At 35.9% G+C, this 16,611-nt stretch overlaps 1 long non-coding RNA gene across 1 annotated transcript; it reads right to left on the bottom strand.

Annotated features, from left to right (window-relative positions):
- Positions 1 to 10,741: 10,741 nt before the first annotated feature.
- On the bottom strand, positions 10,742 to 11,539 carry LOC133794658 (uncharacterized). The gene is made up of 3 exons (XR_009875287.1): positions 11,436 to 11,539; positions 11,013 to 11,078; positions 10,742 to 10,911 (listed from the first exon to the last, which is right to left on the bottom strand). It is a non-coding gene; the product is annotated as an uncharacterized LOC133794658 (long non-coding RNA).
- Between the last annotated feature and the right edge of the window lie 5,072 nt (positions 11,540 to 16,611).

Below are 16,611 nucleotides of genomic sequence, written 5' to 3'. Positions count from 1 at the left end.
ATATCCTTATTGAGATCTCCATTTATGAATGTCATTTTGATATCCATTTGAGGTTATATATTTATGATAAGGCAAATAAAACTCTTACTGTGGTTGTCCTAGCAACTAGTGAATATGTGTCAAAATAATCAATTCATTTCTTTTGTTGAAACCATTTGGCTACTAATCTAGCCTTGAATTTTGTAATGTGCCTTCAGTGTGATATTCCCTCTGCAATATCCACTTGCACCCAATTGGTTTTGAACCTTTTGGAATGTCTACCAATTCCGATGTGTAATTTGACATAATTGAATCGATCACATCATTTATTGCCTCCTTCCAAAAAGCGGAGTCTCTCGAAGACATTATTTCTTGGTATGTTTTGGGATCATCCTCAACTTGAAAAATCATAGGAAATTTCTATGTGACTTCTTCAAACTTTCCCTCTACTAGGTAAAGTGTTTCCACTTGAGAATATTTTTCATTTGATCCCAACTCTTTATGCCTTTGGCTTCTCCGAATCAATATAGATTGCTCATCTACCTTTGGATCTTTCTCTTTACGAGATTCTCCAACACATTTGGGTTCTTGATAGTTGCTGTCACAATATAACATAATCTTAAAGAACTCCACATCACTTGTTTCAATTATTACATTAGACTCCAAGTCCAATAGCCTATAGACCTTGCTATTTGAGGCATAGCTTAGAAATTTACACTTAACAACTTTTGGACCCAACTTAGTCCTTTTAAGCTTTGTGCTCTTACAATAAGCAATGCACCCCCACACTTTAAGATAACCTAGGTGAGGCTTCTTTCCTCTCAATAACTCATATGGAGACACATTGTTCTTTTTCATAAGAATTCAATTCAATAAATGACACGCAATAAGAAAAACTTCACCCTAAAAATTATAACACAATTTGGCATGTAAAAGCATAGAGTTAATCATCTATTTTTTTTTTTCAACTATTCCATTTTGTTGTGGAGTGTATGGTGTAGTGCATTCATGTATGATACCATGTTTTTTCACAAAACACATTAAAATCATTCGAAAAGTATTCACCACCTCTATCACTTCTAAGAGTCTTAATTTTCCTTTCCAGTTGATTTTCTACTTCAGTTTTATAGATTTTAAATGAATTAAATGCCTCATCCTTACTCTTAACTAAATACACATAAGTATACCTAGAGCAATCATCTATAAAGGTTATGAAGTATCTATTTCCTCCTCTAGTCAACATGTCATTTAATTCACATAAATCATTATGTATTAAATCTAGCAAGTTTGAATATCCATCAACACATGGAAAATATTTCTTTACCATTTTAAATTTAACACATAATTCGCATTTTTCATGCTCATTAACATCACAATTAATCAATCCACATTTAATAACTCTTTTAATTGTGCTATAAAATATATGATCATGTCTATTATGCCATTATTGACCCTTGTTTTAGTCAACGACACTGAGTCACAGAAAACGATATCAATTAAAGAACTGAATGCAATAATATAAATGACATATGAATTTAATAGTGGCTTAGCCCCAAGGATTGATAATGACCTATGTCCACTTAGTGTTTTATTAATGTAAAATAATTACAAAACCTGCAATCAGCGAACAAGGGTTCACTGAGTTTCACAAGTCTCAAAACTTTGATGCAATTACTATGTATAAAATCATTATTTCTCTCAGGATACCAAATATTGTGCGTGAAATAAATGAATCCTATGAGTCCTATTTATAAGCTCAAGGATGTACATATGGGCCATCCTTAACTTGTGTTACTAGCATAACCAAATAGTAATAGAAATAATTATATTACATAAAAAAATAATCAAATATCTTGGGAATATCTAACTCATAACCGTTTTTGAGAATTTGGCTCAGTTTAATGAGCAGCTCTGGTCATATGCATATGCACCTCTTCTTTTCCTGCTGCTCAGCATATTCATTAAGCCTATCGAGCACCTTTAATTTCCTTTTGATACTTTGGTCATTTGTCGACCATGCTTTCATTAATAACCAGTCACGTGTTGTTCAGGTGCCTCTTAAACATTCTACATTATCATGCAAATATTTTGTGAAACATTCGCCCCCCAGGTTTATTTTAATGCGATCAATATTTAATAAACTTGTTCAATCAACATTCCCACTAACCTTTTACATCCTCGAAAAGGTAAGTAATCATGACCTTTTCGGTTTCCCAGAAACAATTCGACGGTTATTGTTATTTCCCATGGAAAAACCCTCAAATCGAATCATTACTTGTCAGATACCCCTGATCGATATAAATATCCCTCTCCTTCCTTTATTTCATTTTTACATGATTATTCTCTTTCTTCAAGAACATTTAGAAAACACCTCCAAGAACTTCAGACATTTCAGTGCGATTCGAGGCATCTTCAAGCAACTTTGAGCAAACCCTTTGTGATTTCTTCTACAATTCGTACTCCAAGTATGTTTTTGAGCCCATCCTTTTATTTTTGCAACAATTTTTATGCATTTTTTCCATGATTTTTCTATTTTTACAACTAGATTTTGAATGTTCTTAATGAGTTTTCGGGTAAATCGGGTTTAGGAAAAAAACAACTAGCAACACTATGATAAAATAGGTATTGTAGGCAATGTAGTGCATAAAACAATGTTTAGAAGGAGTATTGAATTTATTTACACTGATTTCGGGTCCAAAATCGAAGTGAAAATTCAATTTTGGGTTTTCGAAAAAACTGGGTTTTTCCAGCCCGTTTTCGTAGTTGAAACATTTTTCCGAGAAAACTTTTCACATTCACTTTTTGATCTGTTTTTCCAACCTGCTCGCATATTTGTTGTGTTTTTATCAGGACACTGCTAGTCGTATAAAAGCTTAACTTTTATCCATGAACAACGTTATCATTATTTTTTTTCTTCTTTCTCTATTGCTCGTAGATTCTCACTTCCCATTTTCTCTTTGCAAATATTCATGCATGTTCCCTGGGGAGGTGAGAGACCAATTGACAGTGATTTTCTTGCTCTATTGTTCGAGGATCAGGAACAACCTTCTCTACCCTTTCCAGAACCTTCGGCACCACCCCCAATTCCTACGACCAGCCTTCCTCAAAATTCTCCAAAGAAACAACCAAACATGGGTCGTGTCAAACATACTGCTCATAGGAAAAGAAAAACTACAGACTCACCTACTAACCAGCCATCTGCTAACATTGAGGGTTCTTCAAACGACCCTCAACCCTTACTTACACCACCAGAGATCCAACCTAAGACCAGTCCACATGAAGGCCCACGAGCAGAGGTACCCTAGTACATCGCCCCTCCAAGCGTCATATCGACCAGGATGGTGGCAAAATATCCCAAGAAATATGGATTTTCTAGGATTACTCTACACAATCCTACACCCGATCAGAGGGTGAATGTGCCAGGAGGCGCATTTAGCGCTTGGTCGAGGTATCACATAGAAGCGGGGGTAATTCTGCCCTTGCACGACTTCTTCCAAGCGTAGCCAATTCTTTCAAGGTCACCGCATTTCAAATAACTCCCAATGGATATAGAGTAATTTCAGCACTCTATATCTTGTACAACCATAAAAAGTGGCCTGTGCCCACCCCTCACGAGATCAATTACCTATTTGATCTCAAATCCAACCCTAACCAAAGTAACACGGGGTTCTTCCACTTCTATCACCAGGAATCCGGTCGCACATTCCTGAGTGATATAACCTACACTACAAGAAAAAATGCTTTTAATAACACCGAAAATGTGTTATCAAAACATACCATAACACTTTTTGATGTGTTAAGACCGACTATGTTATCGTAGGTCAGGGTACTTTACATAACACTTTATCATTGTTATACAGATGTGTTATTATACTGTCAACGATAACACAATTTCTGTGTTATTTTAATAAATAGATAAGTGTTTAATTATGTTATTTATAGTCGATTATATAACACATTTCAATACTTATAAATTTGTGTTATACTACACTTTAGTATAACACATTATTTGCGTTATATAATGAAGTTTGCATAACACAATTCTTTGCATAAAAAATATGATTGTAATAGATATTATAACACAATTTTCGTATTATAACACTAATTTATTCTATTATATTATAATTTTTTTATATAATTAAAATTAGCTTTCTAATATATACTAACTTTATCAATGAACTTGATTTTCAAATAACAAAAATTAAAAACATTCAACATTGTATTAACAATCCACAAATTAGTTTAAAACATTCAACACTGTCATCAACAACAAAATGTTCTTTAAGTATTCAAGGAGTCTTAAATATTCAACATAGTGAAAAGTTACTACTTTCAACACGTGATCTAGATCCTATTATAGAAACACTCTTCTCAAGTCGACAAGTTAGGTCCACCACCAAGACATTAGGAGTTGGAACACGGAAGGCCATTCTAGTAAGTTTTCCATTCAGTTCTGGGAGAACCTTTCCAACAGCCTATAGTTCCAAAAAATAAAATAATAAACATAAGAATAAGAATAAGAATCAAACAACATTAAAACTAGCATTGTTTTTATATTTCCCTATGAATTTAGATTTCACTACCTTTGCAGCACCAGTAGAACTACAACCAAGGCAACAGAGGCCTTAGTCAAATTCACTATCAAACATGAGATTACACACTCAAGGCACACAATGACAAGAAGTTTTCTCAAGTAAGTCATATTCTGTTATATTCCACACTAGTAGGTAAGATTATAGTCAAGTAAGTCAACTAGTCATCTCAACAAGTTTAATATCACTTGTATCAGCATACATAAAATAATTTCTATTTAAGAAAGCCACTATGTGGAATAATTAGAGTATACATATCTTTCTAGTGTTGTTAGAAAGCTGGCTTATCAAGTTAGTTATGGTAGTTATATCCTACACATTGTATAAATGTTTCAGCTGTCTTATAAAGCTAGTTGGGTATTGTGAGGAAGAAAAAAAACTCAAGAAAACTAGAGTGAAAACAGAGAAAAAAAGCTGAGATGTGATATTCATTCTTGCAAGGTTGAGTTCTATAATGGTGTGTGTTCTTTCTTACTTTCTTTTCTGGTTTCTTGCTGTGATCATAAGGTGTTTGTGTGTGTTATTTAATTCTTTAACTTAGCTTTTTGTTTCTTATTGAAAACATTTGGGGGCTTGGAATTGGTAAAGTAATATCTAAACAAATGCATCAAGTTCATTTAATTTTTAAATGTAGAACATCATATTGCAGCTTAGATGTAGTAAATCTTAGAAGAGAAATAGAAGAAGCAACACTTTTAAAATTTAGACATGAAGACTAGTAGCAAACACATAAGGACTCTGAAGCAATATACAGAAAATAGATAACAAAATTAGATGCAAAATGAACAATAAAAGGCAACAACTAAGAGTAAAATGGGCCCAAAAAAAGAGAAGTGATCTTCAATGAGAATATATTTTTTCATTTTCATTTTCACTATCACTGGTAGTATATATATATATATATTTCTCTATACTATATAATGAGAATATATTAATAAAGATCCTTTATGTGTTTGTTTGTCTATTTCTTTTGATCATTATTTTTACTAGTAGATACTATACTGCTATATATAAACTATCATATTTAATGATATTCTTTTATTCTTATATATAAATATATATGTATATATATACCCCTGCAGTAGCAACAACACCCCACCACACAGCAGAGACACTTGTAGGTCTACTGATCTACTGGATAAATTTTCAGTATGTCTTCAAGTATTAAATTGTTGAATATTAATTTCAATTGGGTCAGTTTCTGTGTTGAAAAAAATTCTAATACAGGGAGCTATGTCCCTTGACATGGGAAGACTATTCACATGATATGGCATTGGAATTTTCTCTTATGTGGTAACTTTTTTGACTACCACTTAATTGTTTATATTTCTAATGATAATATATTCATATTATTTATACTAGTAAGATTACTGATGAATGAAAACATGAATAGGTCCCAATATAAATAGCAGAGAGCATCTCCATGGAGGTCTTACAACACTAAATCAGGTACACAGATGATTAATTTCATCTTAATTCTGAATACTAGATGAGATTCTCGTAGAAAGTTAAATTCTTATATATGTTTGCTTGTTTGTTCTTCAACTCATGATTGTTCTTGAAGGATCACTTGCCTTTATCATAGGGACAACTATAAGTTGGAGATCATTAGCTCTAACTGGTAACTAGTGATTACAATTACATATTTTATGATCTATTAACTACTTGAAAGTTATCATTATTAGTTTTCTTTATTTAATATAAAACTGCTTTTTTAATTTTTTTTGCGCATTCTACTCTCATGGCTTGCTTCACTATGCATCTCCCTAATATTTAAAAAGCAATTCTTAGCATCTTTCTAAGAGTGCTTATTAAGCATCTCAAGCAAATTAAACTTTCAATTAGTAAAGATTTATTATGTAAAATTTCATTCAACTTCTGTGATATAACTTTGTAAGTCTCTACAATTAACCATGGATTAGCGTGATAATGGTTTGTAACCAAGTTAACTTAATGTGTCTTAGTCAACTCTGCACCTATTCTTGCACTCACATTCTTTTAATTACTCTATCAGAAAGTAACTATTAATAATAATGATAAGATACCTCTCTTTAATATAGTTAGAGTTGGAGAAGTAAATAGCAGAGTCAACTCTAATGATCAAAACTCCAGGAATCTGCCTTGCCTCTGGGTATTGCAGGGTGTTCCTGTACACACTAGTCCTTGGTAGCTTTCCAAGTACTGCAGTTCGTGGCTTCGTCACTTGCAAAAGAATTTTAGCAAGCGATAGAGAAACCTATAATATATATGCGCATATGGCACAAATAATTAATATTAATCATATATATACTTACTGTTAGCGCTACAATACCAGCCACAACACCTATCCTAATATCTAGCATTTACTTACTATCAGAGGAATAGTTCATTAGCTGAGGGTGGATTTATGCCCTTATCAATATGGCTCACCTAAATAACACAGATCAGATGCATATTAAACTATTATTAGGCTTATTATTAAGACACTAAACAGTAAACAGATCAGATGCATACCTCTATGCTAACCCTTTGTAGACCTTTCCTAATTTAAAAATAACACCTGTTAGGATTGCTATGGTGGATGGTCCAAAAAACAGCTTAGATAAGGTGATATGGACATAGGGATATCTTTCCTGTTACACTTTTTTATGTAAACAGACTTGTGTTGTTTTAGCAAAGTTCTAACCTGCAGTTCCTTCACCAATTACATTTGATTCACAGAGATTGTTTGTTGCAGCATACACTTCCTTGACAGGTACTTTTCGGCAAGCAAACTCTTTTGTGAGGACATCCCTGAACATTGTCATGTGAATTAGACAAAACTAAGTACAAGTATGGCACATGGCATACATCTAGGAAAAAATGGCTTCTTGTTTAGTGGTGAAACATTTTAGAGCATACCATGGTTTTTGGATGGGAGATTTGATTTAAAGTATCTTCTATACAGGAAGCATGCAGCAACAAATACCATCATTACAACTCCTATTAGGAAATCAATCAGAATCCATACACCTACATCCATAAAAGCAAAGTTTTTATTTCAATTTCCATTTCCATACAGATTATTTGCACAATTATCCAGTCAAAGAGGAATTATCACCTTTTCTAATTCTATTCTTACTATGCTTTATGTCTTCCCTTTCTTTTATTATGCAAAAATCACAGACCAGCTGAAAAAAAACAATTTGAAAACAATACTTTTGTGTAAAGTTTGAAGAGAAACATGCACATAAAGGTAAGCAAAACGAGAAAACTTCCTTGCTCAGTGGAATTCAGAAATAATTTTCCAGTTTGATTTGCTCTTTGGCCTAATACATAAAGGTACTCACTAAATGCTGCTCCACAACAGCTTTTCTCTAGAAACCCTCCCCAATCTCCTTCACAACTTGAAATAAATAAAGGTGTTGATTGTTTAAAATCAAGGTTGCAACTGCTTAAATAAGGTGAAGAGGCGACATAGTCAACTGTATTCTGGACAGCCAAGCGTATATATATAGATATTGTATATACACAACAAAAGTAACGTGGAAAAAATTGAAAAATAATTCATGCCAGTAAAAACAAAGATTAAAATGAGGTTCTCATTCAGGGAAAAGACATGGACAAGTCTTGATAGAACTAGCTACATGCCACTTCCCCACTGAAACTGAAAACAAAAGACATTCTTCTTGTATATGTATAGAAAGAGAAAATAATAGACCATAATAAAAAAAAAAACAGAGGAAGTGGGTCAAACCAAAGTTGTCATAGTATTATTATTAAACAAAAAAAAAAATGAAAAAGGTTGAATCTTTCTTCACCTTCACGCAGGGAAGAAGAAGGCTGGATGGAGCTAGCTGGTCTCACACAGGGAAGCGCAGGCAGAGATTTTGGTATGAACTCATCCTTATTGAAGGTAGGAGCATGTAATGCATGCACTGCCCGACAAAATGAAAACCTGTAGAGAAGAAAATACACAACTCAGTAACTGCTCTATAATTTTTTCAATGCACAACTCAACAATGCTGAGTTATATATGTCAATGTTCTGGATTTAACTTTTACCAAAACAAAACAAAGACAGACATTATATTTTACCAGCAAGTAGGACACTGATGAACAAAAACATATTTCATTGTTTCCATATATTTCAATTATTCCATGAGCAAAAACACTGATGAACACTGCAAGGAGTATCTTGCAAGTTTCAGTTCAATCAAATAAATATATGAGATGATGGCCAAATTGCATAATGTGTACCAGTAGGCTTGCAAGTTTTGAAAGTGTGTATGCATATGTATAGATAAGTTTTATAAGATATGAAAGTTCCTTAAGTAAATTGACAGGGAAATTTACACATAATCACACCAAGCCAACACATTTTTATCTTAACTATTTTAACAGACTTCAAATGTAACATTAAAAAAAACAGCAAATGCATCAGATGAGGCCTGGACTTAACAGAGCAGCAAAGTGTACTACTAGGAAGGATGAATCAATGTGTTAAAGAAAATACAAGTCATTCAGGAATTTAATCAAACAGATTCTATGCACACATTATCACATCAAGAGAATCAGAAAAAACTTCATAGATTATTATGCAAACATGTGTTTATGAAAAAACACACATACATTTGTATAAATATATGTAGTAAATTCAAAATAAAATATTTAACATACTCAACCATAGATAAATCTTTAAAAATAATTAGTAAACTCAAAACAGAAAGAAATATGAAACACACAAGTTATTCTCAAAAGTAAAATAATCAAATTTACAAACCCATTTTTAAATGAAAATAAAATCTTATCTCGGCATCACTCAACAACCCAGACATTGATATGAAGAAGACACCACCCTTTTCCCTTTGAGCCATTACCACGAACCCTCACCACCACCATCATCACACCTACAAACCTGCATAACGCAAACCCAAACAGAAGAAAAATAATTAGAATAGCTCATCCACAACCAAGAACCATTGTCAACCTAGAGGAGGAAAAAGAGAAAAGAAGATAAAATCAAACTTAGTGACTGAATTAATAGAATCAATTCTCATTAAAGAAGTAATGATACAAAAGAGTATATATACAGAAAAGACCAAAACTAATAAAGTAACTAATCTACAAAATAACAATAATTAGTTACAATGAACAACTAACTAACCAAAATAGTTAGTGTTGTTGGGAAAGCATTATATGGGCATAATTGTTGTAATGTGATATTTTAGTGTAATATATGGGCATAATTGTTGTAGTGTTGGCATAATGCAGAACAAAATTTCTAATAAATGGTCCGAATACAAGCGGATTTACAGAAACATAGATAACAAAATTTAAAGCATTAAAGAGATCTGCCTTTGACCAAACACCTTAATTACAGCCACTATATAGCCAGAATAAATGCCTATCCAACTTTGTTTAGCAAAAATAATATCCTTAACAATTCGGACAACTTAAATATGTGGAGAATGAGAATTGCTGATGAACTATACAAAACCAGTATGATAAGGATGTACATTGTAACTGTATATATAATTATATATATATTTGGGAGTGAGACTGCTAGCAACACTCTTCTTCCTAATCTCTCTCTCTCTCTCGTTTCTTGGCATGTAGAAAAAAAAAAGTTAGTATCCTAATACAAGATTGCTGGATGCGGTCTAATCAGAATCCTGTATGAATTTATGTCAGAAAACAACATACAGGATTCAACTGAATACCCCTTGAAACTCTAGCATAAACCAGACATAAAATAGTTCACATGTTTTATGCTAATTATTTTACAAAGAACCAAGCAAAAACCACTCAAGCTCTCTTCTATTCATTCTTTTTACATGTACAGTCATCCTAGAGATCCAATCCATCTAGACCATTTTATCCCAATGCCCTTCCCTGAAAATAAGAAAAATCCTAGTGAACTATGAAACTCATATTTTATATAACAATCATTATTAAAGATCCATAAAATATTATCGTTATTCTGTACAACGTAACTAGTTACACGGAAAGGTGACTAAATTAAAGACTTCCCAATAAAGGACTTTTTTTAAACTACTGCTACCAGTCACTCTTCTCTTCATGATTAATATTATTAAGCATGCCAATCAAACATTTATCAATAGATTACAAATGGCATCTATCAAAGGGAGACAAAATAAACGTTGAAGGAAGATAACTTAGTCTGACAAATACCAAAATTCTATCTTGAAATCAAGGTAGCTGAGTACAATGATATGCTAGAAGAACAGAATAACAGAACCAATTAAGCAATTGTACAAAGCAAAAAGTTTGTTCAGAACAAATTATATCAAAGGACTTACGATGATGGGGCTTGCAGCAAGCAATAAGCAAGAAAAACTGCTATCATTGCCCATATGCCCCTATATGAAAGAGTAGACATAGAGTTTTAAAACAAATTACACCAACTATTAAAGTAGAAACTACATAAATAGGTAAAATAAAAAAACAAATAAGAGCCTACCTTTTAACTGATGTAACAACATCTCCAGATGCACTGCCTTCTGGATCCAAGACCCCGCTTACCCAACTGGTAAATGCATCAAGAAAAAAAAAAGCAAAAACAATCTCTTAGTACTTGATGAGAATGATCAAGAAACAAAAATACTGTATCCTTATTTTGCAACTTCAGAAGTTCAATCTTCCAACTTCTAGATAGCCATAAGTTATCCACCACCCAGTAAAATCCCCATCCTAAGAGAAACCAGTAAAATCCAGTAATAAAAAAGATAGAAGCAACTAGCATGAGTAACACATAAACAACCAAGTAAAGTGAACAGCAAACTAAACCAAACCAAAGACAGCAATAAGCAAGGGCATTTGACATATAAAAGTACTGAAATTAAAAAGCTCCATTCAGAAAGCATCGATTTTTAAAGCTACTTACTGGGTTAGGAAGATGTTCTGTTTTGTTTTTGGTCTCACACGACCAGCTACCATCCGCTTTGATCAGCACAAATCCAACAAGATTCTTGACAGATACAACCACTGCCCCTCTGCACCAAAAACAGAAAAGTAACAAGTTAGTAAGCATATTTCACAATCAGAATACTAATCTGTGATTGTATATAGCTAAAATATCTTGAAGGGATCTTAACTATATACCTCCAAAACTATATCTACATATTTCACAATCAGAATACTAAAATCTAAAATTTCTGGTAAGGAGCGGTAAACTATTCACTCAAGCATCATTCAAGACAAAAAATCCAAATATACCCCTCAACGGTGTAAGCCTTAAACCCAGCCACAATTTTCTTCCTTTGCAACTCAGGATCGTTCAAGCTCCAGCTTGGTGCACACTCGGGGCTCTACAGCAGAATGGGTGTAGAATCGTGCCTGGTGGTGGCTCACGAATGGAAGTCGCATTGGGTCAAAGGCACGCAGAGAGGGGCTCGCACTTGGGGTCACTTGGTTTGGGGGTTGGGTTCACGGGTGCGTGAGATTTAGAGCTTGGCTCGGAGAAAAATGGTTGTGAGGATGGTGGTTAGGTGGTCGGAGCTGAAGCATGGAATTGACTTCAGAGATGGAAGAAAACGAGGGAGTTTTTCTGAAAAAGAAGAAGGAATTAGTAAAAAAAAATATAACTTTTACAAGTTATAGGCAGGCAGGTTCACAAAATACCGCCCTTTTTTTCCCACACATATATATATAAATAAATAAGTATATCATAATACTTTTTCAATAGTATTATATTCATGTGTTATGGAAAAGGATATTTGGTGTAGTGCTATAAATCCAATGTGGGAAAGTAATTCCTCACGACCGATCTGGTTGCAGATAACATGGCCTTGTTGTATTTGTTATGATGATATATATATATATATTCAGATAAAGTGCATGGTTATGATATGAGTATGATCTGATAAGATATGTTATGAGCTTATGTTATGAAGTAGACTTTAATATGTTTCTTTGTAATTGTTGTATATTATTTGTACTTTCTTACTGGGCTTTTAGCTCACCTCCCGTTACTTTCCTCCTTTCAGGTAGGCAATAGGGTTCCTTCTTGGCACACACTGTGATGTGGGGAATTCCAACATCTAAGTATGTATGTCGTGGGGCGTCTAGGAGCGATTAAAAAATCTAGACAAATGCCAAGAAAATTTATGGCCTTTTATTTTATGGTTTATGTTTTTTCTATTATGCTATAGTGGGACTTCATCCTTATTTTTAATAACTTCATAAAGGCACTACATTTTATTTTAAACAATTTAGCCCAAATTGCATGTTTTGACAATGCCCCATTGAACTTTTCTAATTAATGGTATTTTTCTAATAAATATAAACTAAGTAACGTTCTTACAAAGAGAATAGAATAGGGCGTTGTTACATTCTTGGAAGCTTCAAACCCTAATTAGAACACCACTTAAGTCATTTTGATGGAGAGAATCAAACACAAGACTTATACATGATATGTATTGTTGACCCAGATTTTGGCCAACTAACATGGAGTCAAAATACGCCTGACGTGAAAGGTTATGTTGAAAAGAATGTGATGACGAAAATAATAAGGACACAAGATTTTATAGTGGTTCAGCCCTAAGATCTGGTAATAACCTACTTCCACTTAGATTGTTATTGATATAAGATCCAAAGGAGTGATCAAAGAACTAGGGTTTAATGAGTTTCACCAACCTCTGAAGAACAAGACAATATCTCCAATAGAATTATTCTAGTCTTAAATAATTCGAAAGCCAAAAGTCCCCTCCTTGAGCTATCTTTCTCTATTTATAGGCTCAAGGGGGATTACATGAATTCGTTACAAATATTCTTTCCTAAATAATCGGATACTCAGGAAATTGTGGGAGTTAATTTTGGGATTTACAAAGATCATTACAAAAATATCATGAAGCATGCGGAACCTGCGACCATACTGGACGCAGGTAAATTTCGTCTGCCTACTGCTTGTAATTTGTCTTCTGGTCGATACCCTAGCAGAGTTCCGCCATGTGTCAGCCACGTGTTCGAGAATCATTTTCCATGTCATTCGTACCAGTTTTTTGGATAACATTTTCTCCCCAAGTTTATTTATTACGAGCAATAAATAAACTTTTGAGGAAATGACTCTTCGGTGACCCCGCCATTCCTGTCAGAACCCTTCGTGTGTTCTTGGAAAAAGAAACCTACTCTTGTCTAATCACGACTTTTCGCTTCCCCAGTAATATTTTGACGGCTATCACTCTTCCCCATACTTTGAAAAAATGGGAAGCTGATGATTACTCCCTTTTAATGCCTCAGACAAAAATATATATAGCATCTCCGAAGTCTTCCTTTTATTTTTACGCACGCCATTACTCTTTCAAGAAACCCTAAAACCAGAGCTTCCATTTTCTTCTGAAGACCGTCCTTCTGCGTTTTCAAGGCTTAGTCCGTGAGTTCCCTGATCTCCGAAAATACTTACCAACCTTCACAATCTTCTTTCTGGTAAGTCTTGGAACTTTTATGCTTCATATTTTTGTAGTGCATGTTTCTGTATATTTGACTGTTGAGTTCATCTATTTCTGGATTGAGATGTTTGTCAGTAGAGGGTTTTGTGGGTGAAAAAAGTTACGAGTTAGTTTGATAGTCGAGATCATATTTTTTAGGATGTAAAACCGAAGTAAAGGTTCGATTTTTATGCCAGCCGAAAAAATAGGTTTTTCCCGCCCTAAAAGGAGTTGAAAAATCTTAAAAAAACTTTTTACTTTCACTTCTGATCTATTTCTCAAACTGTTCGCGTGAAATTTTTTAGCTTTTTGTTAGAATGATGCTGTATAAAGGTTTAACTTTTATACTAGACCAGCGTTATTCTAAAAGCTTTCAAAATTCTCTATCCTCACCTCCCCATTCTTCTGTTTGCAGACTTTAATGCCAGATTTATGGGGAGGTGAACGGCCCATCGACGACGATCTTCTTGCCTAGCTGCTCGAAGGCGAAGAACAACTGACCGACCGAGTTCACGAGATTCCCTTTTTGCGATCTTCTCCCAGACCTCGTCCATCACCTCCTCAAATGGCTTGTCTTAAGTCTTTAGGCAAGAAAAGACCTAACTCCGAAAATAGCCCCAACTCTCCTGCCCAACCTGATCCACAGGCTAGGGTTCCCTCGACCAGTGGTCGAGAAAATGCCTCCCCAGATCCTCATATCCAAGCCAAGGCCCGCCCTCGACATCAAAAGCTTCCTGATGTCGAGTGGTATCTCTCCCCGACGACGATCTTCTTGCCCAGCTGCTCGACGACCCATCGACGATGATCTTCTTGCCCAGCTGCTCAAAGGCGAAGAACAACCGACCGACCGAGTTCACAAGATTCCCTTTTCGTGATCTTCTCCCAGACCTCGTCCATCACCACCTCAAATGGCTCATCTTAAGTCTTTAGGAAAGAAAAGACCTGACTCCGAAAATAGCCCAAACTCTCCTGCCCAACCTGATCCACAGGCTAGGGTTCCCTCGACCAGTGGTCGAGAAAATGCCGCCCCAGATCCTCATATCCAAGCCAGGGCCCACCCTCGGCATCAAAACCTTCCTGATGTCGAGTGGTATCTCTCCCCGACCAGCCAAGTGACTCCTCGGATGCTTGCCAACTACCGTAGGAAGTATCCTCTTACAGGGGTTAATCTCAAAATTCCAGCCGCAGACCAAAGGGCTAACCTTCCCGGAGGTGTATATAGTGCTTGGTCCAGATATCATATAGAGGCGGGGGCTATCCTCCCTCTACATCCTTTTTATTAGGGGGTGGCCAACTATTTTGGTGTTGCCCCCTTTCAAATTACCCCGAATGGATATAGAATGCTGGCCACACTCTATACCCTGTACAAACTTAAAAAATGGCCAGAACCTACCCCTCATGAGGTCAACTTCCTTTTCGACCTCAAGTCCAACCCTCAACAGTATGGGACAGGCTTCTTCCACCTTTGTCACTAGAAGACGAGCTAGACGTTCCTGAGTGACACCACTCATATTTCCAACGTGGGGCAGTACAGTAGGGAGTACTTCCTCACACCGGACATGACCGCCAATAATCTGGCCTTCGCTCGAGGAGGTAAGTGCTTCTTTTACTGGTCGTTACCCTTCCTCAGTGAATTTTCCTGCATTTTTCTTAAGGTACACTTTGCCTTTCAGGACCATGGCTACATTCGACCCCAACACCAAACATGGTGTTGAGGTCCATCGCACTGGCCAGGATGACAGACGCAGAAAAAAGCGTCAAGTCCCTGGTTACCGATGAAAATCTGAGGCTATCTGGTCTCCTGGATCCTCGCCATGAAACAAGAGGACCTGTGGTAGCAGAAGCCACGGCCGAGGGGGATCCCGAGCAGCAACCCCCAGCGTCTCCTCCCCGAAGGAGGCCGACGGGGGTTACAATCAGGGAACCCACTGGCGATCCTATCGCAGAGAGGCCTTCTGCGCTCCAAGGCAAGGGGAAACAAAAGGCAACAGAGTCTGTTGTGGACCTGGATGAATCCTCCGGAGAAAATGGTACTGTTATTTCGCTTTTAAATAACTTGCCAATTCCCTGTCACTTGTTTGATGGGGAGGGCAATTTTACTTATACTCCAAATCTAGGGCCAGACTTCTTCGTGCCAGATAATGAGTGTGTGACTAATAGAGTCAGTAGTATAGTGACCAGTAGTTGTAGCTCGGGTACTAAACTTTGTGACCTCCTTTCTATTTCATCAAGAGTTTTTATATGCCTTTATCTTACCTTTTGCATATTTTTCTTTGTACGCAGATATGGCCACTCCCAACGTCTTCGTTTTGTACCAGACTGAGGAGGAGGTAGAAGTCCCCCTGGTTAGGCGAAAGACGTCCAGGAGGCACAATGGTGAATCGAGCCAAGGACCTCCTGCCAAGAAGGTTCGAACAGAAGATCCTTCCAAGGATGTGCCAACTGGGCAAGCTTCTGCCCAGCCTTCGGTTCCTGTTGAAAAGGAAACCCCGCCTGCTATTACGAATCCCATACCTGCAGCCACGAAAGAACAGTCCCAGCTGGCTGAAGCTCCTGGGGCCAAACTTTCACACCGCACCTTGCGAGCAGCCAAAGACCGTCTTGCACACATCGTGAAATATGACCGCTGCAAGG

This window comes from Humulus lupulus, chromosome 8 (genome assembly GCF_963169125.1).
Source record: "Humulus lupulus chromosome 8, drHumLupu1.1, whole genome shotgun sequence".
NCBI classification, from domain to species: Eukaryota; Viridiplantae; Streptophyta; class Magnoliopsida; order Rosales; family Cannabaceae; genus Humulus; species Humulus lupulus.
The sequence above is the reverse complement of the archived record's forward strand: the minus strand, read 5'-3'. Positions and strand labels throughout refer to the sequence as shown.